Genomic DNA, 23,600 nt, shown 5'->3' with positions numbered 1-23,600 from the left:
TAGATTGGTCATAGCTTTTCTTCCAAGGAGCAAGCATCTTTTAATTTCATGGCTGCAGTCACCATCTGCAGTGATTTTGGAACCCAAAAAAATAAATTCAGCCACTGTTTCCACTGTTTCCCCATCTATTTGCCATGAAGTGATGGGACTGGATGCCATGGTCTTAGTTTTCTGAATATTGAGTTTTAAACCAACTTTTTACTCTCCTCTTTCACTTTCATCAAGAGGCTCTTTAGTTTTTCTTCACTTTCTGCCGTAAGGGTGGTGTCATCTGCATATCTGAGGTTATTGATATTTCTCCTGGCAATCTTGCTTCCAGCTTGTGCTTCATCCAGCCCAGCATTTCGCATGATGTACTCTGCATATAAGTTAAATAAGCAGGGTGACAATATACAGCCTTGAGGTACTCCTTTCTCAATTTGGAACCCATCTGTTGTTCCATGTCCAGTTCTAGCTGTTGCTTCCTGACCTGCATACAGGTTTCTCAGGAGGCAGGTCAGGTGGTCTGGTATTCCCATTTCTTAAAGAATTTTCCGTTTCTTGTGATCTACACAGTCAAAGGCTTTGGCATAGTCAGTAAAGCAGAAATAGATGTTTTTCTGGAACTCTCTTGCTTTTTCCATGATCCAGCAGATGTTGGCAATTTGATCTCTGGTTCTTCTGCCTTTTCTAAATCCAGCTTGAACATCTGAAAGTTCACGATTCACATACTGTTGAAGCCTGGTTTGGAGAATTTTAAGCATTACTTTGCTAGCATGTGAGATGAGTGCAATTGTGTGGTAGTTTGAGCATTCTTTGGCATTTCCTTTCTTTGGGATTGGAATGAAAATTGACCTTTTCCAGTCCTGTGGCCACTACTGAGTTTTCCAAATTTGCTGGCATATTGAATGCAGCACTTTAACAGAATCATCTTTTAGGATTTGAAATATTTCAACTGGAATTCCAGTTAAATTAGTCTTCAGTTCAGTTCAGTCGCTCAGTTGTGTCCAACTCTTTGCGACCCCATGAATCGCAGCACGCCAGGCATCCGTGTCCATCACCAACTCCCGGAGTTCACTCAGACTCACGTCCATCGAGTCAGTGATGCCATCCAGCCATCTCATCTTCTCTCCACCCCTTCTCCTCCTGCCCCCAATCCCTCCCAGCATCAGAGTCTTTTCCAGTGAGTCAACTCTTCGCATGAGGTGGCCAAAGTACTGGAGTTTCAGCTTCAGCATCATTCCCTCCAAAGAAATCCCAGGGCTGATCTCCTTCAGAATGGACTGGTTGGATCTCCTTGCAGTCCAAGGGACTCTCAAGAGTCTTCTCCAACACCACAGTTCAAAAGCATCAATTCTTCGGCACTCAGCTTTCTTCACAGTCCAACTCTCACATCCATACATGACCACTGAAAAAACCATAGCCTTGACTAGATGGACCTTTGTTGGCAAAGTAATGTCTCTGCTTTTGAATATGCTATCTAGGTTGGTCATAACTTTCCTTCCAAGGAGTAAGCGTCTTTTAATTTCATGGCTGCAGTCACCATCTGCAGTGATTTTGGAGCCCCAAAAAATAAAGCCTGACACTGTTTCCACTGTTTCCCCATCTATTTCCCATGAAGTGATGGGACCAGATGCCATGACCTTCATTTTCTGAATGTTGAGCTTTAAGCCAAGTAAATTAGTCTTACGTGTTTTTAAATTGACATAGATGGAATCATCCAGTGAATACCCTTCATACTAGTTCCTTTCATCCCAGAGCATGTCTTCAAGATTCATCATGTCTTTGAAGTTCATCCTTTTTGTATCAGTAGCTGAGTAATATTTATTTCATTATGTCCTGCAGTTTGTTTATCTGTTCTACTGTTACTGAGCATTTGGATTGTTTCCAGTTGGACATTTTGAGTAAAGTTGCCTGAACATTGTTGAATGAGTCTTTTTATGAATATTTATTTTCTTCTACCTTGGATAATACCCCTGAGTGAAATTGATGGATAATCAGGATCAGTGTTTGGTTAATTCAGACTTTATTGTTAGCAGCGTGTGACAGTCTGTTTGTTCCATATTCTTGCCAACATTTGTTATTGTCTTTTATTTTTAGTAAGTTAAGTGACTATGGAATAGTGTATTATTATGGGTTTAATTTGTATTTTCCTCATGACTGATGTCTTTGACCAACTTTACATGTACTCTCAGGTCTTTTGTGTATCTTCTTGGCAAAGTGTTTGTTCAAGTGTTTGCCTTTTTTAAGCATTTTGATTGTCCTTTGTTATTGATTAGTTGTTCTTTAATATTTTTCTGGCTAAAAGTTCTTTTACATTTATGTAAAGGATATATTTTCTCTCATTTTGCCTTTTCATTTTCTTCACATTGTCTTGATGAGATGAGCAGAAGTTGAAAAAACTTTTTAAAGACCATTTGATAAGTTTTTTCTTTTACAGTCAGTGTTTTTTTGTGACTCTAGGAAATTTTTGCCTACCCCAAAGTTGCAAAAATATTCCCTTATGTCCTTTTCTAGAGGGATTATAGTTTTAGTTTTTAACTTTTAGGTCTCTGAGCTATCTTAGGTCAATATTTATGGGTATCTGGCTGTCCCATCATCATTTGTTAAAAGGGCTTTTCATCCTTCATTGAATTGTGTGGGTTCCTTTGTGAAAAGTCAGTTGTAATTTTGTGGGTCTATTTCTGAGCTCTCTCTCCCTTCTGCCTTGTTGATCTAACTTGTTCATTCTCATTAAATGACACTGTTGGAATTTCAGCATCTTTAGTAGCTTCCCATCCTTTTCTGGAAGGATGATCCTTTCTTATCAGTTGGAATTCAGGGCAACCACGCTGTGGGTTCCTCACTGTGGCATACATTTCCACCAAATGCAGAATATCACTGATGGATGACTGACAGGAATTTTGCAGGTGGACTGTGTTTTGCAGTTGGATGACTTCAGTTTGTTCAGACATGAGAAATTTGGTGTCATACATTCCATTTCACTGCAATTTAGGTCACAGAGTCATGCTGAAAAGAAACACATATGAAGGCATGAGTGAGCACTGACTACAGAGCAGCCCCAAAACTAGTAAATTGGGAAGAACTTTAGATTGACTGAAATTCCAATTATTTCACACGACTGAGCCTCACTGTTGTTTAAAATAGCAGTGCTTTAGGATTGCTTTTTCTTGGTTCCCCACAGAGGCTTGTTTTGTTTGTTTGTTTGATCCTCCCAAAAGGTACACAGCATCAGCATCTTTGGGGAAGACAGAAATTAAGTTATTTTTCAAAATGAAAATAATAGAAAAAAATTCTGTATATGTTCCATTGCTGAAAATGAGGACATTTTAAGAAAAGTTGTAATAACACATCAAAAAGATGTTCCTTCTCTCTCCTTCCTCACCTGGCCTGTCCCAGGGCAGGGTTTGGGGCAGAAGGTCTTTTCTTCATCTCTATGGGACCCTGGCTCTCAACCAGAGCATCTCCATAGGCTCAAGTATTGATTCTCATCAGTTGGACCATCCATCCCACTGATGGAAGAGCAAGGCCTATAACGTTTCCTGTGTATCTCACCCAGACAAGCCAGGATCCACTCTTTCATGTGGATGAGCCGTGCCCATTGTAGACAAAATAAAATGAACTAAGAACCACCCACTTCTCCTCCATCCCCCACTCTCAGGATAAGGGAACACCAGGTACCATCTTCTTAAAGCCAGGTACTAACTTGCATCACATATTCAAATTATTCCTGTTCTTAAACAACACTGAAAGCAAATTTGAAGATTATGCTTGCCCCTTTGGAGGAAGATGATTAAAACTTCCAAAGCTTCTTTAATCTATACAAGGTGCAAAATACCATCAAGATATCAGGTGGGCAGTTCCTGTCGCTGCCCTGTAGACCCCTATAGTGCTTTCACACTAATCTGTCAGGAGCTTTATGCCGTTTATTCCTATGGCAGAACATTTCTGCGATATTCATTTAAAAGCCTTCTATATAATTTAGTACAAGAAAGCCAATTGTGTAGGCTTGACTCAGACTTTGTGTTAAAAAGCATTCATCATGTGCGCTTCCATGTAAGAGGAATTTAAACTCTCCTCTTCGTTAGGAGACCTGCCTGCAGTAGAATTAAAATAGCTTCGCCCTGAATGGGAACACTGACTTGGCAAAGATCAGGAGCAGTCATTCAAGAGGAATGTAATCAGAATACTTGAAATTTAAATTAGCTTGTAATCTGACTTTGAAAATAAAGTGAAAGAGAAGCCCAAGAAAGTTCCCTTTAAGGGGAATTAATGTCCTTCAAATCACTTCCAGTTTCAAAGCTAATAACATACACATGATAAAGGTAGTATGCAGTGAAGCTTATCTTTTCCAGGTGCTTGTTCTGCCTGATACACTGATACTGGGCTTAGAAAAGGTGCCCTGCATAGACAGAACCCACATCTGAAGCAATGACTTTCAAGCATCACCAGAAATTTACAGACTCTTCAGTTCTGTTGGGAGGGACAGCATTTTCCTTTATTGTGTTGATAAAGCGTACACTGTTAACCCAAGCAAGAACCTTAAATAAGTGACACAGATTTTCGATTTTACTTAGAAACTATTCAGATGGTCATATTTTCAAAGGATTCTTTCTCTTCAAATAAGTTCTTCCTCATTCTTGAAGAACAGTATTTTTTCTGCTCAAATCACTGAGTGGTAAACTTTCCAGGAAAATGCATGCGTGCTCAGTTGCTTCAGTCATATCCAACTCTTTTTGACCCCATGGACCATAGCCCACCAGTCTCCTCTGTCCATGGGATTCTCCAGGCAAGAATACTGGACTGAGTTGCCATTTCCTCCTCCAGGGGATCTTCCCGACCCAGGGATTGAACCAGCATCTCCTGCGTTTCCTGCATTGCAGGTGGATTCTTTACCGCTGAGCCACTGGGGAAGCCTTTCCAGGAGAATAACACTTGTTAAATGAAAAAGCTTCCCTAATTATTATCCCTGCCTTGAACAGGATTACGTAATGAAAAGTTGATTCTTTGTTGTAAAAGGAAATTTAGAAAAGGATCCCTACGTATGAAAATAGAAATAAGAGGAATCTAGGCAATCTAGATTCAGAGAACCAGTCACCATTTATGAAGAACTTCACAGTCAAAAAGAAACTGGGGGGTGATTATTTTCAGTAAGGAAAAAAAAGTCTTGACTTTTGACATACAGGTAATTACACACTTAACGGTATAGGTAGAACAGAGCTCACTTTGCTTCAAGGCAAATTTCTGTTAAGTAAATCCCATTTGCACTTTAATTTCTATTGTAGAACTTTAAAAATTGGTCCCCAGATATAACAAAATTGCCTTTAAAATCCACACATATAAATGGAAATATCTTTCTAACAAAACCTTGGAACCATTGTCTGTTAATGATACTGAACTGTGATTTGCAAGACTTTTTAAACTGTGAGGGTAAAAATAGTCAGTTTAGGCACATACTGAAAGGTGACTGCTTTGCTTTCAAAGTGAAAGTAGTATTCACTCACTCAGTCAGGTCCGACTCTGCAACCCCAAGGACTGGAGCCTGCCAGGTTCTTCTGTCCATGGAATTCTCCAGGTAAGAATACTAGAGTGGGTTGCCACGCCCTTCTCCAGGGGATCTTCCCAACCCAGGGATCGGACCCAGGTCTCCTGCATTGCAGGCAGATTCCTGACATTTTGAGCTATCTGGGAGGCCCCTGCTTTGCTCTACCTTATTTTAAACTTAATTCTCACTGGAGGAGTGGCAGTCCATGCTTCCAAAACCTGCCAGAGTTCTGGTCAATCTTCAGTGATGCTAATGTTTCTGCCTTTATATCCAAAGAAATTCTTTTCTTTTTTCTCCATCACTGAACCTTCGTGGCTTCTTTCCAGGCATTTGAACCTGGACATATCTTTTAAGTACATAAGGGTGCCTTTAGGTAAAAGGAGAGAATTATCTAGATGACTTAGGAAAGGAATATCTGAGTCGTAGTGAGCAGTGAGTCCTTGCTTCAGCATCAGCTGAGGCTCTAATGCCTAATAAGCATCAACAGATTGACAATCCAGGCTGAACCTTTGGTTCCCACTCTACTGGTTTGACTTCTGGCTCAGAACAATTAGCACATCAGAATCATGGTCGCTGAAGTTGCTACTTGCTAGCTGGTTAGCAAAGCTGAACTGTATCCTGTAAACTGCTGGGAGAACAGAGTCACTGACCCTGGGGAGGCAGCAGGCACCTCAGAGCCTGAGATGTTAGAGGAACCACTCCTTAAAAACTTGTTTCCTGTCATTTTTTCTTTTTCTTGGGTAGGAGTTGGGAAAAATACCAAGTTTTAATTGAAAATTTATGTTCAAAGACTTCCCTGGTGGTCCTGTGGTTGAGACTTTGTGCTTCCACTTCAGGGGGCCTGGGTTCGATCCCTGGTCAGGGAACTAAGATCCTACATGCTGTGTGGTGCAGCCGAAAAAAAAAAATTAAAATGGTATTTAAATTTAATAAAATTGCAAAAAGAATAAGTTATGTTCAACATTAGTAAGAGCACTGCTCCTGCTGCTGCTGCTTCAGTGGTGTCTGACTCTGTGCGACCCCATAGATGGCAGCCCACCAGGCTCTGCAGTCCCTGGGATTCTCCAGGCAAGAACACTGGAGTGGGTTGCCATTTCCTTCTCTAATGCATGAAAGTGAAAAGTGAAAGTGAAGTCTCTCAGTTGTGTCCGACTCTTAGCGACCTCATGGACTGCAGCCTACCAGGCTCCTCCATCCATGGGATTTTCCAGGAAAGAGTACTGGAGTGGGCTGCCATTGCCTTCTCCGAGTAAGAGCACAGTAGAAGCATTTTAAAGTTCAGGCAAGTTGACCATGCAAAGATAAAAACTACTCTCACTCTCATATTTGCCCCTAGACTTTTTCTCCATATATAGTCACAGAAATTTGTGCATATATACACAGAAATAATTTTAACAAAAGTAGGATAAGATACATCGATTCAACTTTCACTTAATAGTCTGCTATATTTCCACTTAATAAATATTCCTCTAGAGTATAACTTTGAAATAGCTGCATTCTATTCCATTCATTTTATTTATACTCCATCATTTATGTAATGGCTCTTGTTGAATGATCTTTTCTTTTTGCTCTATAATAAAGGATACTGTGATAAATTCTTTACTTGCATTTATTTGCACATATCCTGAATGGTTTGTAATTTAGCACTTGATCCCAACTATTTCCTTAGGATGAGTTTCTCAAAGTGAGTGGCCAGGGGTAAATGTATACACATTTGTAAAATTTTCAAGAAGTTTTTTCAGATTATCCCAGAAAAAAAGTCATGCCTGTATAAGGTTCATAATTTCTAGATGTTATTAACAAACTCTTAACAGTATAACATTTCCCATCTGTGTTGTATTCAGGGTATATGGTTATTTATTTTTATTATCTAGTCCTTTTTCTTAAGAGGGTCAGCTTTTCTAATTACGTTAATACCATTTGGCCTGGATGTTTTAATTTTGCCATCAGCCAAGTGGAGAGAACTTAAATAATGTTTGCAATACGCTGAGCATTCCCAATATGTTTTCTGTGTATATTAACTCATTTTATTACACAGCATCATCATACTTATGGTACAGATGAGAGAATTCAAGCCTGAGGGACTTAAGTAACTTATCTAAGGTTGCCAGCTGGAAGGTGGCTGCTGTTGTTTAGTCGATAAGTTATGTCCTACTCTCTTCGCCTCATGTACTGTAGCCCTCCAGGCTCCTCTGTCCGTGGGGTTTTCGAGGTAAGAATGCTGGAGTGAGTTGCCATTTCCTTCTCCAGGGAATCTTCCCAACCCAGGGATTGAAGCCACGTCTCCTGTGTTGGCGGATAGGTTCTTTAGCACTGGTTCCTGGGAAGCCTGGAAGATGGCTAGACTGGGATAAAAAATAATGAGACAAAAGGTGAGAAGCATATGATGGTATTATTCTAGCAATGTAATTCTCCCAAGGAGTATCCTTCAGGATGTAACCTCTGAGGTTCTGCCGTGGCCCTTTTCAAGACAGCTACTCTTTGACCTCTGTCATTATTGTGATTCAGTCGCTCAGTCATATCCAACTCTTTGCAACTCCATGCACTGCAGCACTCCAGGCTTCCTGTCCTTTATTATCTCCTGGAGTTTACTCAAATTCATTCTTTGGTCTCTACTGACTTTAAAAGTTTCATAAAGACCCCAAATGAATTTCATACCAAATTATTTTCTGTAGTTACACATTTGTTTGGATAAAAGTCTAATCTTTCAAAGTTAGTCATGTTAAAATATAATTATGAACATGCATGCCATGCATACTTGAAGTTCTTCTATGAAGCTCTTGCTTAAAATAGTAACATGCCTTACCGATGCAAGATTATATGTCTTGATTTTGGACAATACACATAGAATTGAATTCCAGAACTGGTACTGATACTTGATAGAACTGTTTACAACTGTAGAAAACTGCTTTTGACTGAAATGTGTAGGCATTCCACTTCAAGAGACAGAGCTGATATTTAGGACATTCATCCACTTATTGTAATTGAAGGTTTTGTAGGAATTATCCCATGGTCAGTAGAGGGAGTCTAATCCTGGGTCCTTTTGGGAGGATGGAGATTACCAATGAGGAAAACACATTCGAAACCTAAAAATGCCTGGTGGAGTTCAGGAAACTTGGTATGATCTGAGAATGGAAGGGAAGCTTTTAAGCTCAAGACAACTTCTGCCACCTAATTCATAGCTCTTATTAGATAATAATGTCTAAGTATTATTATTATATCTAATTATTGTTTGTTGGTATGTAGTCACTAAGTCATGTCCGACTCTTTTGTGACCCCATGGACTGTAGCCCGCCAGGCTCCTCTGTCCATGTGATTCTCCAGGCAAGAATACTGGAGTGGGTTGCCATTTCTTTCCCATCTAAGTATTAGATTATAATAATTATTGTATATCAGATTTTAATAATATCTAATTATATATCTGTGGATTATAATAATTCATTTTGTGTATGTGTAGGACCAATCATGTTGTTGCTGTTGTTTAGGTTCTAAGGCATGTTCTACTCTCTGTGACCCCATGGATTGCAGCACGCCAGGCCTCCCTGTCCTTCACTATCTCTGGTGTTTGCTCAAACTCATGTCCATTGAGTCAGTGATGCCATCCAACCATCTCATTCTCTGTCGTCCCCTTCTCCTCTTGCCCTCCGTCTTTCCCAGCAGCAGGGTCTTTTCCAGTGGGTCAGCTCTTTGCATCAAGTGACCAAAGTACTGGAGGTTCAGTGGGTCAGCTCTTTGCATCAAGTGACCAAAGTATTGGAGGTTCAGTGGGTCAGCTCTTTGCATCAAGTGACCAAAGTATTGGAGGTTCAGCTTCAAGCGTCAGTCCTTCCAATGAATATTCAGGGTTGATTTTCTTTAGGTGACTGGTTTGATTTCCTTGCTGTCCACAGGACTCTTAAGAGTCTTCTCCAGCACCACAGTTTGAAAGCATCAGTTCTTTGGTGCTAAGCCTTCTTGATGGTCCAACTCTCACATTCATACACGACTACTGGAAAAACCGTAGCTTTGTCATGGTTTTAGTGAAAAGAGGAGCAAAGTGGAATCATCAGGCTGTTGGCACTTGGGCCTTCCACACCCTGGCCCCAGGTACTAGAGGCCAGAAGGAGTGAATGAGACACAGCAGATGTGAATTATGCGTGTGTAAGTCTTTTGAGGGCTTCCCTGGGGGCTCAGATGGTAAAGAATCTGCCTGCAATGTGGGAGACCTGGATTCAATGCCTGGATTGGGAAGTTCCCCTGGAGAAGAGAATGGCAACCTACTCCAGTATTGTTGCCTGGGGAATCCCATGGACTGAGGAGCCTGGTGGGCTACAGTCCACAGGATCACAAAGAATTGGACATGACTGAGTGACTAACACATCTTTTTGAGGATTAGTCCTACACTTAAGGGCTTCCCAGGTTGCGCTAGTGGTCAAGAACCGCCTGGCGATGTAGAAGACACAAGGGACAGAGGTTTGATCTCTGGGCTGAGAAGGTCCCTTGGAGGAGGACATGGCAACCCACTCCAGTATTCTTGCCTGGAGAATTGCATGGACAGAGGAGCCTGGCGGGCTATAGCCCATGGGGTTGCAAAGTGTCGGACACGACTGACGCACACACAAATGCACGTGGGCCTCCACCTAAAGGCTTTTTTATTCTTCTTCCACCACCTGATCCCTTACTCTGAGGCCTGACAAGCAGGCACACTCTCAGGGAAACAGGCATCCGTGGGCTGATCCAGTGAAAAACTGACCTGTGATAAAGCCATTTCTAAGTCCAGAGTACTGCCCTCTGTGGCCTACTGGGTGGGCTGGAGTGACAAATGGCCCGAGAGGTTGGGACCATGTAAATCTGTACTAGGGGGATACGGCAGGCAGGTGGCCCCAGGAAATGGGGAGCGGGTCCCTGGGAGACCACCGACCTTCTTGGCACTGTAGTCAGGCACCGCTGACTCATGCTGTCCACCATGCCAGGCCAGTGGGTCGTAGGAAGTCCCTCCCCAAGCAGCTATGAGCTGCCCTAGACCTTCAGCATAGAGACGATGCAGTGTGTTTCAGATCTTTGTATGGGGGGTACCCAGGGCTTCTGCACCTAATGTGGTGACAGCTACCGCCCAGGCAAAGCAAGCCTTGTGTCAGTATCTCCAGAGCTGGCCTCCTTGCAGGACTCCTTCCTGAGTCCTTATGTCTCCTTGCTCCCTGCTATTTCATCGCATTTCACCAGTCCTAGGAAATGAGGATCATTGGAAGAAAATGATCTAGGTTCCCCCAGAAGAGTGCTAATAAGAATGATCAGCAGGGCTTCCCTGGTGGTCCACTGGTTAAGAATCTGCCTGCCACTGCAGGGGACCCAGGTTTGATTCGTGGTCTGGGAAGATCCCACATGCCACAGAGCAACACACACCGTGTAGCACAACTGCTAAAGCCCGAGGGCCCTAGTGCCTGTGCGCCCCAACAAGAGAAGCCACCGCAGTGAGAAGCCTGTGCACCACGGCTAGAGAGCAGACCCTGCTCGCCGCATCTAGAGAAAAGCCCTCACGCAGCAGCGACGACCCAGCACAGCCAAAAATTAAAGAAAGAATGATCGGCAATTAATTGTTACCCAGTTTCGAACTAATATATGGGCTCTCAGTGTTGAAAGATAAGACCTAAGAAGGGATTATTGCTTCTTGCTCTTACAAAGTGTGTTTAATGTCTTACACCAAAAAGGCATGAGACAAATTAATCGAACAGCTTTTTAAAAGTGCCCCTTTTTGAGCCAGCAGTCTGTTCCGTGAAGAGGAAGGCAGAGCTGTTGGCATTCCCAGATGAATGCCTGCGAGTGGTACCAGGCTGGATGCTGGCAGCCTCCAGGGATCTGTGCCTTAGGCCAAATCACTGAAGCCAATTCCTCTTGGAGTTTTAGCTCCCGATAATGATGATGGCGCTTTGATAATCCATGCAGGCGCTGCTGTAAAGTAGCACCTGGGACAGTCATTTAAAGAAATTTGTGTCTGTCATATTTTCTCACGGTTGGTGTCTATATCTACATTTCCACAGTTTTTCACTCTTTGATATACAGACCAGGAGTCTCTGTGCTTTGCTCTGACATTTATGGGCCATGCTATTCTTTCCCTTGGATTATTTCTCATACAGTTTGTGGCACCCAAAGAGGGAAGGATGAAGGATGCCCCATAGTAATTTTTTTCCCCCACTACTACTGCTAAGTCACTTCAGTCGTGTCCGACTCTGTGCGACCCCATAGACGGCAGCCCACCAGGCTCCCCCGTCCCTGGGATTCTCCAGGCAAGAACACTGGAGTGGGTTGCCATTTCCTTCTCTAATGCATGAAAGTGAAAAGTGAAAGGGAAGTCGCTCAGTCATGTCCGACTCTTCACGACCCCATGGACTGCAGCCCACCAGGCTCCTCTGTCCATGGGATTCTCCAGGCAAGAGTACTGGAGTGGGGTGCCGTTGCCTTCTGGGAGGATTTGGTTCCTCACAGCAAATCATAATGCCAGGTGGCACTAGTGGTAAAGAACCCGCCTAACAATGCAGAAGATCTAAGAAAAGCAGGTTGGATCATTGGATCGAGAAGATCCCCTGGAGAAGGAAATGGCAGCCCACTCCAGTATTCTTCCCTTGGAAATCCCATGGACAGAGGAGGCTGGCGGGCTACAGTCCAAGGGGTCACAAATGAGTCAGACATGACTGAGCACACACGTACTACTGCTACACCTCACAAACATTATGCATGTGCTAAAAGCAGGTGGAGCATGTCAGTGTTTTGTAAAGGTTTTCAAAGAAAAACCAAAACACAGCAAAGTTACAGAAATGAGAAGTTTGCATGTTATCATTGGATAGGAACTTGGATTGGTAGAACATATACCGATTTGGGGAAATTAAGGAAAAGAAGTTTTAAGAGATTTGATTAATATGATTGAAGGACTGTTAATTTTGAGGAACATATTGGAAGAAAAAAATGACTTGAAGGGAAAACAAATAAATAAATAGATACAAGGATAAAAGTTGCATTTGACTAGCTGACCTCTCCACTGTGAGCCCTTTTCACATAAATATGTCATTTTAAATGTAATCAGTTTCCTCATTACAAACCTTCTCAATTTATATTCCATTGAAAATACTTTTTCAGATGTATGTGGTTAGTCATTCAGTCATATCCAACTTTGTGACTTCATGGAGGCCCATGAGCCTCCTCTGTCCATAGGATTCTCCAAGCAAGAATACTGGAGTGGATTGCCATTCCCTTCTCCTGGGGATCTTCCCCACCCAGGGATTGAACCCAGGTCTTCTGCATTGCAGGCCGATTCCTTACCATCTCAGCCACCAGTGAAGCCCTTTTCAGATTTATAATATCATTTAATCTATATTACAAATCATTCACAAAATGAAATTATAAACCCTCATTTCCCGACAATTCCTTTTGAGATTGGTTCATATAGAGTCAGCTGAGGTTAGTGAATAGTACATATCCAAAAAGAAATAGGGGAAATAATGTTTGTTAGTACAGTGAATACCAGTAATGGTTTTGTCTGCTATCAAGTCTGCTCTTGGCTTGTCACCATTGATTACTTCTTTTTTTTAATTTATTTTTAATTGAAAGATAATTGCTTTACAATATTGCTTTGGTTTCTGCCATACATCAACATGAATTACACATAGGTATACATATGTCCCCTCTCTTAAACCTCCCTCCCACCCCCTACCCTTTCCCACCCCTCTAGATTGTTACAGAGCCTTTGTTTGAGTTCCCCAAGGCATACAGCAAATTTCTGCTGGCTATCTATTTTACATACGGTAGTGTATATGCTTCCATGCTACTCTCTCCATTCATCCCACCCTCTTCTTCCTCCCCCCACCATGTCTGTAGTCAGTTCTCTATGTCTGTGTCTCCGTTACTGCCCTGCAAATTGTTTCATCAGTACCGTCTTTCTAGATTCTGTTCCCATTGATTATTTCTAAATGGTGTTTCTGACAAAGCTGTGCCCTGGAGAAGTTTAGATACTTCTTTTTAGAGTAGTCTGGTACCAGGAAAGGAGGGAGACACCGTGGTGTTATGAAAAGATAGCTGCTATGAATAACAGCTTAATTTATAACTCACTCTGTGCCAGAGTCCACGCTGAGCGCTGAGTGCTCCCAGCTCCCAGCAATGATGCTGCAAGATACTTCCTGCTATTGCCTCTGAGACTCAGAGACATCCAGTCACTTGCCCCATGTCACACAGCAGGGAATAGCGGATCCCAATAGCCTGGTTGTTGGAAACCATGCATTTCTCCTATGCCTCTCGCGAGATTCAGTTTCTGAAGCTATTTTTACCAAGAAATTGTGCTGTGGGCAGATTTCTTTAATTTTTTATTTTACAGTGACTTCTGGTCCCCCTTTTCCATATCGTGTGCTTCTGAATTATTATTCATCACTGTAGTCAAATTGATGATTTTTGACACCTTGATTAGTACATTCTCAGGATGGGTGGGAATTTACATGGTATTTCAAGCTATATGGAGAGACTAGTTAGCACTTGAGGACAAATAAGTGGCAAATTGCTTATCAAGGTAAATAAAAACTCCAGTTTTATACCACTACCACTAATATTGTCCTACTACTGAATTTATTATTTATTCCTTTGTGCTGAAATCTGTGTTTATTTTTTTTAATTTATTTCACTGAAGTATGGCTCAGATGGTCAAGAATCTGCCTGCAATGCAGGAGACCAGGGTTCAATCCCTGGGTCAGGAAGATCCCCTGGAGAAGAGAATGGCTATCCACTCCAGCATTCTTGCCTGGAGAATCCCATGGACAGAGGAGCCTAGCGGGCTGCAGTCCATGGGGCCGCAGAGAGTCATACATGACTGAGCGACTTAACACACTTACAGTTGATTTGCAATGTTGTGTTAATTTCTACTGTATAGCAAAGAGATCCAGTTATACATAAATATACACTTAATTTTTCATATCCTTTGGAATCTGTAAAGTTTATTTTTAAATTTTATTTTATTGAAGTATAGTTGATTTACAGTGTCATGTTAATTTCAACTGTACCAAAGTGGTTGTTATACATAAATATACATCTTCTTTTTCATATTCTTTGGAATATAAGTTTTTTTTTAATTTATTTTGTTGAAGTATAGTTGATTTACCATGTCATGTTAATTTCTACTGTACAGCAAAGTGATTCAGTCATACCTATATATATACACATTCTTTTTCATATTCTCTGGAATCTGTTAAGTTGAAGGAAGCTGGTCATACCATACATTGATTTAACCACTCTTTGTTTCTCTAGATTGGAAGAAAAACAAGAATGCACTTTAAAAACCACTTCTGGTTTATAAGGTGACCCATCAATCCTCACAGTGACAGGAATCAAGATGATTTTGTCTGCGGGGTTTCATTTATTAAAATTTAATTTGCTCCTGCGCTTGGCTCTGGTCGCTCTGTGCTAGCAAACTAGCTATAATTAGATTAGCAGCCTGCTAAACGCTGGTGACAGCTGAGCCTCAGAGAGCATGTGCCGGATTCCGCCCCAGCCGCTCCTCATTGGTTGCCAGCCGTGCTGCTCGCCGGTTTGATAGGTTTCCACAGAACTCTTTATGCTGCATTGGAGACACGGATACAGAAATACTCCGCTGCGTCCTGGCCACGGCCGAGGTGCTTAGCTGGTAACGTTACAGGAGGAATCGGGCACCCAGGAGAAGGCGGTCGTCTTTGTTGTGAGAGCAGGGCAGTCACCGGCTGCCGAAAGGGCTCAGGGAAAAAGTTTCAGCTCATGGTAATTACTTTGCATCTTTATCTCGCCTGCAAAACACGGCCATGCATGAAATGAAGCGTGCTCATCATGTCATCTGCTTAATTTGATCTTGCTTTTGTTAATATCACGCACCCCTCCAGCGTTCCATCTCAAATATGCTCTCCCGGAGAAGGCTGAACTGGTAAACAACCAGCTTCTTCGTGTGGGAATCTTGTTTTTACCTGGATGCTAGGGTGCAAGTGCTGGGGAACAAATCTTACTGGTTTCTCTGCTCTTTGGGGGAGCCCGACGCTGCATCCATTTAGGTGTCTCTGGAGGTGCATTTTGGTACCCGGGCGACTTTGTTTGCAGGGGTCCGGACTCTCCTGAATAATGAGCCCTGGAGGAGAGTTCGAAGAATCACACTTTAATTAGGACAGAGCTGTGGCCCTCCTGGTGTCAGCGCAGGGTCTCAGCAGAAGTAACCTCTATTGTTTCTTCAAAGATCTGTGCAGCCTTCATTTTGGATGGGTTCTCTTTGTTTTCCCTTCTGTAGTTTTCATGAAGCCTCTTTCTTGTAGAGGATGTTTGCATATCCCATTCTTCCAGAGACACTGCAAGGTGTGTATTCGCCCTGTGCCAGACAGAATTTTTGACTCAGGCTTTGTTTAACAGGGATGTTGTTATGGGGAGTTGACATCACAGAAGGTGGGGTTCTTGCCACTTTGACTGATGTTTGACAACATTTAAAAATTTCTCTTTGTGGTTGCCTGGATGATTTTGCAAATCAAACAGTAAATAATCTTGAATTCTGTAATAAAGATGTTGCATTGGGAAGGAGGAAATAGTTAAACAGCCAAGGCTGAGCTTAAAGAAACGCAAGCAAATGCACTCCAAGTGTTTGCTTTTCAGCGTATCTAGAGTACAGCTTCTCTGTGGAGTTCTGTTTTACTGGGAAAGAGCCCCCTTGCCACTGTTTAGCCCCCAGACTTAAAAATTGATGTCCTCACTGTATCAGACGGTGGAGACCACAGAAACTTGTGTATTGAGTCACCAGTCACACGGCTGGCTGACTGCCACCATGCGTCTAGGATCGGTGGAGAACCCTGATGGTATCTGAAAGCCGTCAGGAATTATCTCCCTACTCCTGAAAAGCCAGACGTTGCCATTTAAGAATCTGGTTAAAATAATTGCTTTGAATTGAAGCTATAATCTGGCTCAGGGCGTTCAGTGTGTTCTTTGTTGGAGGACAACTTCAGAATACTAACTGTGGTTTCCTCCCCACCCGTACTTCCCAGCCCCTGCAAATTCCCTCCCTAATCCTTTCCTGGGGCATACTCTTTCTCCCAAATAATGGTTTGTAAAAAAGAACAAGGAATATTGGGAAAGTTTGTCGTTTATGGTGATAGGGTGTTGTCTGTAATAAGTTGGATGTGGTTCCTTGTCATCCAGCATCTCAGTTTTGAGATACTGTGTCTGGTGAGATGGTCAGTGGAGGAGTCCCCCTGCAGCCAGCTCTGACTTCCTCTTCGGATGCCCCGATGATGGAAACCACACCCCTGGTCACATCTCACCAGGTTGCGTAGAGGGGGCAGAGGGCACGGTCCAGTTCCTGGCTTTGCTCTTCCTCGCCTGCCTCTTCCTTTTTGCCTGACCTGCTCCCTGTGCAGATGTGGAAAGTAACCTCCTGCCCACAGATGGGCTTGGACCCACACTTGGGGAGGAATTAATTGATGCAATCCCATCCTTGTCTCTCCCCTTTCCTTCTCTGAATCTCATAAAACACTTTCTAAATTACCTTGGCCTTGGAGCATTCTAAGAAGTTGACTGTCTTAAAAGTAAATTATTGTTGTCCAACGTAGTCCGTGTGAACCTCCCTGTGAGCATCTCGTTAGGCTGTGCGTCACGGGAAGCCAAGGGAGGTGGTTCTGGCTGATGCTGACTCTCAGGCTTGGATCCTGAGACTTTCTGTGTCTAGAAGGAACTTATTAAAGATGTAAACATTAATATAACAATGTGTGAATATTGTGTAGTGATTTACTATGATATCCCAGAAGATCTTTTAACATACACTAAAGGGGCATTTTTCTATTCTGATAGCACCAAATAAATTGTTATTTATGTTGTTGCAAAGTAACAAAATCTGCACTTTTATTTTCAGATGAATCACATATTAAGTTTTTTTAACTACAAGAAGGGAAATCTATGAATTTCTGAGATAAAGAAGTAAAAATTAGTGTCTGAGGCACTTGAACATTTTGTTCTTATAATTCTATAGCTCTTTATTGATGAATGACATTTCTGACCTACCAAAAATAGGTCTGTGAGCATGAACTAGAGTATAAAACATATAGTAATTTAAAAGTAAAACATTATCTTATGTAAGTGATGCTTTGTAACTTTTTCTTTTAGAGTTTTATAATCACAGTAGGAAAAATGATAATCAGATTAAAAGTGAAAAGTCCTTCCATGTAAAATTTGATGTTCCACAAAAAGCTGAGGTGAACAGGGTCTGAAAGTTCTAGTGGAAAGAAAGGAGGAATGGTCAGTCAACGCCGTGAAGAAGAGCTGCAGGGTTGTACCTGCAGGTGGCTTTCTGGCTGGTTCCCTGGGCAACTCTGGTATCAAAAGCCCTGAAGGAGGGACTTCCCTGGTGGTCCTGGGGTTGAGACTCTGCCTTGCAATGCACAGGACTTGGATTCAGTCCCTGGTTGGGGAACTCGGATGCCATGTGCCACAGAGCCACGAAGACCCGACACAGCTAAATTAAATAAATAAATAAATTTTTTTTTTTTTAAAAAAAGCACTGAAGGAAGTCTGGCATTATATTTCAGGGTTGACACTCCAAAACCTGCCTGGGCTGTGCAAATGTTTTTGGAGACATTAGGCCTCTTCTAGGGGCTTCCCAGTTGGCGCTAATGGTAAAGAACCTGCCTGCAGATGCAGGAAACAAAAGAGATACGGATTTGATCCCTGGGTTGGGAAGATTCCCTGAAGGAGGGCATGGCAACCCACTCCAGTATTCTTGCCTACGAAATCCCATGGACAGAGGAGCCTGGTAGGCTGTGGTCCATAGGGTTGCAAAGAGTCAGACTCGACTGAAGCAACTCAGCACGCATGCGTGCACTCAGTATCACTTGTGGTCTTATTTGTGGTCTGTAATAAATGTCATAAATAGAAACTATCATGTCTTTTCTTCCTCCTATTTTTGCTTCTCAGAATGCACACTAGATTGTTGCATGAAAGTATTTTTATTTCGATAGATTTATATCATGGGATTCTAAAAAAAATTTTAATATATCCAGTAATTTAAAAATGCATCCTTGGGAGTTCTGTGGTGGTCCAGTGGTTAAGACTTTGCCTTACAATGGAGGGGGTGCGGGTTCGATCCCTGATCAGTTAGCTAAGATACCATATGCCTTATGGCCAAAAAACCAAAACATAAAAAACAAGCAATATTGTAGCAAACTCAATAAAGACTTTAAAAATAGTCCACATGAAAAAATCTTTTAGAAAATAAAGAAATAAAAATGCTTCTTAAAGGAATCTCAAAATACCTTCCTAACTGTTGTGCTCTTAGTAATTCAGGGATAGCTTTTGGAACTGCCTGCATTGCCAGGAATCATCATCTGCTATTGGATGCCTGTTGGTTCTTTTATTTGTTTAATTAGCTCTTTTATTTACTTCAATCATTTATTTTGTATGTGGTCATTAAAGAGAAGCCAGTAAAACCTGGGCTTGGAATATAACACTTCTGTTTGACCTTACTATGATTAAGGCCTTCTGCTCTCCTTTTACATTTGATGGCATTTAGACAGATTTTTGGGGCTTCCCTGGTGGCTCAGTGGTAAAGAATCCACCTGCCAGTGCAGGAGATGTGTGTTTGATCTCTGGTCTGGGAAGATCCCCTGAAGAAGAAAATGGCAACCCACTGTATATTCTTGCCTGGAGAATCCCATGGACAGAGGAGACTGGCGGGCTACAGTCCACAGGGTTGCAAAGAGCTGGACACGACTTAGGGACTAAACAACCACCACCACCACCTTTATACTTGCTGTCTGTGGTTAAATATGTCCTTGAAAAAGTTGTCAAAGCAAGAACACTGAGCTTGTAAATGAAATGGTTATATAAGAACTAACACAGGTTTACCTCCCTGATTGTTATTGTTTTCTTTCAAGGTTATTGACCAAGTTTTAAAAGAATTGTCATTTTCTGTTATTGTGCCTATTTTTGTAAAATAGAAAAGAAATAGCCGTCTCTTTTTTGCCTCTATTTTTAGCTATTTCGTGCAGTGGAGAGTACTTGAAGGGAGCAAGGATTCCCTGCGATTCCTGCCTGCAACTGGGCAAACACTTATTCCCCTCTCAGGTAAGTCAACTGCTTTGTTTTGATCCATTCTGAGCAGAAGATATTGATTCTCTCTGAAACCCATGTCAGTATCGCACTAAGACAGAGAGACAGAGGTTTCAAATACTTGGCTATCTGGCAAAAAAAAAAAAAAAAAAGGCATTCCGCTATTGAGGTCCTGCAGGACCAAAAATATTGATAACAGTAATGATGACTTCCTTTCCCAGGGGTTTCCATGTTGTTGTTGACATGTCTTCTGGCAGTTACAGTCTTTTAAAGGCTGTGTCATATTAATAGTTACTAGTAATCTCCCTCATATCTGGAAGTACATGAATTTGAAGACAAAATGAAATGAATGAACAGTGAGAAGCACTATGTACTTGGGGAATGAGGTGCTGCTTTCTGGCTGGCCTAATGCTGTGGGGCTAGCAGCAAGTGCCCTGGGGTTTGGGACACAGAGATCTCTGTGGGACAGCCTCCCACGGGAGGTCATGTCTAGAGGGCAGAGCCTCGATGCCAACCAGGGGACAGGCCGAGAGGGTGGGGCAGGTATTGGAGGATGGAATGTTTGTGTCCATCCTGGGAAAGACTGAAACCAAAAGGAGAAGAGGGCGGCAGAGGATGAGATGGTTGGATGGCATCACTGACTCAATGGACATGAGTTTGAGAAAGCTCCAGGAGATGGTGAAGGACAGGGAAGCCTGGTGTGCGGCAGTCCATTGGGTTGCAGAATCAGACATGACTGAGCAACTGAAGAATAACACAGCAACATAAAGGACATTGCTGGGTGCTTTGTCCCACGTCCACACCACTACCAGATTCCTTCCTGATGGTGAGCATGGAAGCTTCCTGTAACCAGACATATCTTCTCATGACGGAGCTGAGGAAGTGGCTGAGCAGAGATCAGTGTCTAGGGGCTTCCTCCGCTTTGACAGAGGGACTGAGCTCCCAGTGTCGCCAAATGAGGTTGGGGATATTTAGGAAAGAGAGGCAGCTCTCTGGTTAACACAGGTCTGCAGGGACCTGACAGGTGGTGAAAGCAACCCTTATGAAATCACTAAGTTTGAGCCTTGGTGTCCATGTCCCTGAGTGACCACATGCTTTGGTTTCATTGCCAGCCTTCCTCCAGCCTCTTTGCCAGCATTCATATGTAACACACCTTTTTACCTGGACAGCATACCATGCATTTTATAGTTGTTTATTATTGCATCATGCAGAACTTTATTGGGTAGATGGTGTTGGCCTCCAGCAGTCTCAGCATCTAACTCAGGCTGACAGATAAGAATCAGCTCCTGCCTAGTGGAATTCTACAATGTGTGGAAAGAGAGGTTCAAGAAAAAGCCAACAACACGTATCAGTGATCTACCCTGAAATCCATCAATGTTATCACCATGTCACCTTATCCCAGATGTGAGAAGCTCTGACATGAAAGCCTTGGGCTCCTTTTGGCTGGAGGAAACTCAGCGTCTCCTGTTCCTAGCCCCCAGGTCATAGAAAGACACCTGCTCACAGGTTTTATGGAGGTTGCCTCCAACAGAGCCTGTCTTCCCAACTCCACTTGTTCTAGGAACCCACCCCTCTTGATTTGCACTCAAGTGCAGAGTTTTCTGGAATATGAGACTTTCAAGTGCTAAAAGCAGGACAAGTCCCCAGCAACAAGGGGCGTCTTCATCCCTCTTATGATTCCCTGCACCATCCCTCTCCCCTCCACCCAACAGCTGGCTCCTGACAGTAAGGGAATTGGCCGCCCAGGTGACGCAAGTGGTAAACAACCTGCCTGCCAGTGCAGGAGACAGAAGAGATGTGGATTTGATCCCTGGGTCGGAAGATCCCCTGGAGGAGGACATGGCCGTACCCTTTAGTATTCTTGCCTGGAGAATCCCATGGAGGAGCCTGGAGGGCTGCAGTCCATAGAGTTGCAAAGAGTCAGACACGACTGAACACACATGCACAATAACCAGGAAAGTACCGGGCGTGGGAGGCGGAGTAGACACAGGTGTAACAGCTCCTCTGCTTACTGGCCCTGCCAGTGGCTTTCACCTCAAGCCTCAGTTACCCACATCCCAAGTAAGAATACAGACACGCTCCTAAGGATTTGGGGAAGGTCACATGGCAGCCACGGGAAGTGTCAGGGCAAGTGTAGGCCTGGAAGAGTAGGGCCACTCTTCCTGCCTCCTGGATAGGCTGCCTGGAGGAGATAGTGAGTTACCTTCACAGACATCATTGTCTTGAGCTTTGTCAGTATTACTGTTTGGCCAGATCTTGCATCAGGGAGATGAGAAAAGAGTCAACCCTGTCAGTTATTAACACAGTGTCGCCAGGTTGTAAGCTCTGGCTCTGGGCCCCTGTGTCTAATTCTCAAATAATGCCAAGTCACTGTGTGCTGCTGCTGCTGCTGCTAAGTCGCTTCAGTCATGTCCGACTCTGTGAGACCCCATAGATGGCAGCCCACCAGGCTCCCCGGTCCCTGGGATTCTCCAGGCAAGAACACTGAAGTGGGTTGCCATTTTCTTCTCCAATGCATGAAAGTGAAAAGTGAAAGTGAAGTCGCTCAGTCGTGTCTGACTCTTCACGACCCCATGGACGGCAGCCCACCAGGGTCCTCTGTCCATGGAATTTTCCAGGCAAGAGTACTGGAGTGGGGTGCCATTGCCTTCTCCCATTGTGTGCTAGTTACTTTAAATTGTTTTTGTTTCAGTTTTCTCTTAGCTAAGCTAGAAACAGACAAAAAGTACTCTAGAGATTGCTATGAAAAGCATAGTTTCTGTCTTATTGTACAAATGTTTTCAGTTATTTTAGGCTATTTTCACTTGTAAAGTTTGTTAAAACTTTGTTCTTTTCTGAGTTTACAAATGCCAAATAATTCGCCTTATGAAGAATATGTATTATTATTGTCATTAACATTTCTCACCACTCCTCGATGGGTTCATTTAAGATTATTATGTTTTAAAAGTACAAGATGGGTCTTTTTTTTTTTTTTTTTTTTGAAAGTGGTCCCTTCTTTAAGGAAACTAAAAGAGAAAAGGCAGGCATAAAATGACCTTATCATGTTCTTTGGGTCAAACTGTTGAGTGTTTTCAGCCTAGAAGCACAGTGCTCCTGTGTAATGTGTATGTGAGTCACATTTCTGGGGACACGCAGCCACCACCTTTGTGCATTATTCATGTGATTGAATTTCAGGAAGTAAGTTATAATGCTCCCTTTGGTTGTAGTTGCTTGTTATCTTAATCAAACTTAAGTAATTGATAAAGTCAGTCTTCTCCCAGAAAGTCACCTTTTTCAAAACCTCTCGGGATGGAGTTTCGTTCCTTTAGAGCATGAGTGCTGGGGACTTGAGATTGCTGGCGGCAGAAACAACCTTGCACGTTTGTTTGTGTGTTAAATGGCCCTGACCGGGCATACCTGCTAGCTTTCCACATCGCTTCTTCTCCATCTCGGTGTCTCACGAAGCTGGTCATCTGCAGAAAGGAATCTAGTTCTTGTCCATGACTCACCTACCTTTCATGCCCTCATCTCTGACTTCTGCCTTTTCCCACATCAGCTCTCTGCCAGGCGAGTGACTCCGACTGAGCTCAGGTTACACCAGGCCTGTCGGGTGGCTCCTCGAAACTGGCAAGGCTGACCTTGAGCAGGTCTCCTGGGGCCAGGGAGAGCCGGCCGCCAACAAGAACCTGACCTGGCTCACTGCCTTTTAGAAAAGAAGAGAGAGATGGGGAGAACCTCTGGAAATAGCAGCTGGGATTTCAGTTGTTTTATTCCTCTCATAAAAATTGTATAGACTTTTGGAAGAATAGAAATAGGGATATTCCCCTCTCCAAAATAAAACTCCAGGACTTCCCTGGTGGCCCAGTGCTTGAGACGTCACCTTCCAATGCAGCGGGTGCAAGTTCCATCCCTGGTCAGGGAGCTAAGATTCCCCCATGCCTTGTGGCCAAAATAAAAAACATAAAACAGGAGCAATATGGTAACAAATTCAATAACGACCTTAAAAATGGTCCACATAAAAAAATCTTTAAAAAAAACA

General features: G+C 42.8%; 1 protein-coding gene across 3 annotated transcripts in view; it reads left to right on the top strand.

Moving 5' to 3' along the window:
- The window catches only part of FAM110B (family with sequence similarity 110 member B), a 142,237-nt gene that overhangs the window by 56,247 nt on the left and 62,390 nt on the right, over positions 1-23,600 (top strand). For 2 of the 3 annotated variants that reach the window (XM_025265378.3, XM_025265380.3), the window contains exon 3: positions 19,509-19,597. The gene's annotated coding sequence lies outside the window, so the exon portion shown is untranslated. Of the gene's footprint in view, positions 1-15,029; positions 15,272-19,508; positions 19,598-23,600 lie in introns of those variants that run through there. The other variant, XM_025265381.3, reaches the window with a different exon arrangement.

Source organism: Bubalus bubalis, chromosome 15, assembly GCF_019923935.1.
Source record: "Bubalus bubalis isolate 160015118507 breed Murrah chromosome 15, NDDB_SH_1, whole genome shotgun sequence".
Taxonomy (NCBI): domain Eukaryota; kingdom Metazoa; phylum Chordata; class Mammalia; order Artiodactyla; family Bovidae; genus Bubalus; species Bubalus bubalis.
Note: the sequence above shows the minus strand (reverse complement) of the source record. Positions and strands in the feature narration are given on the sequence as shown.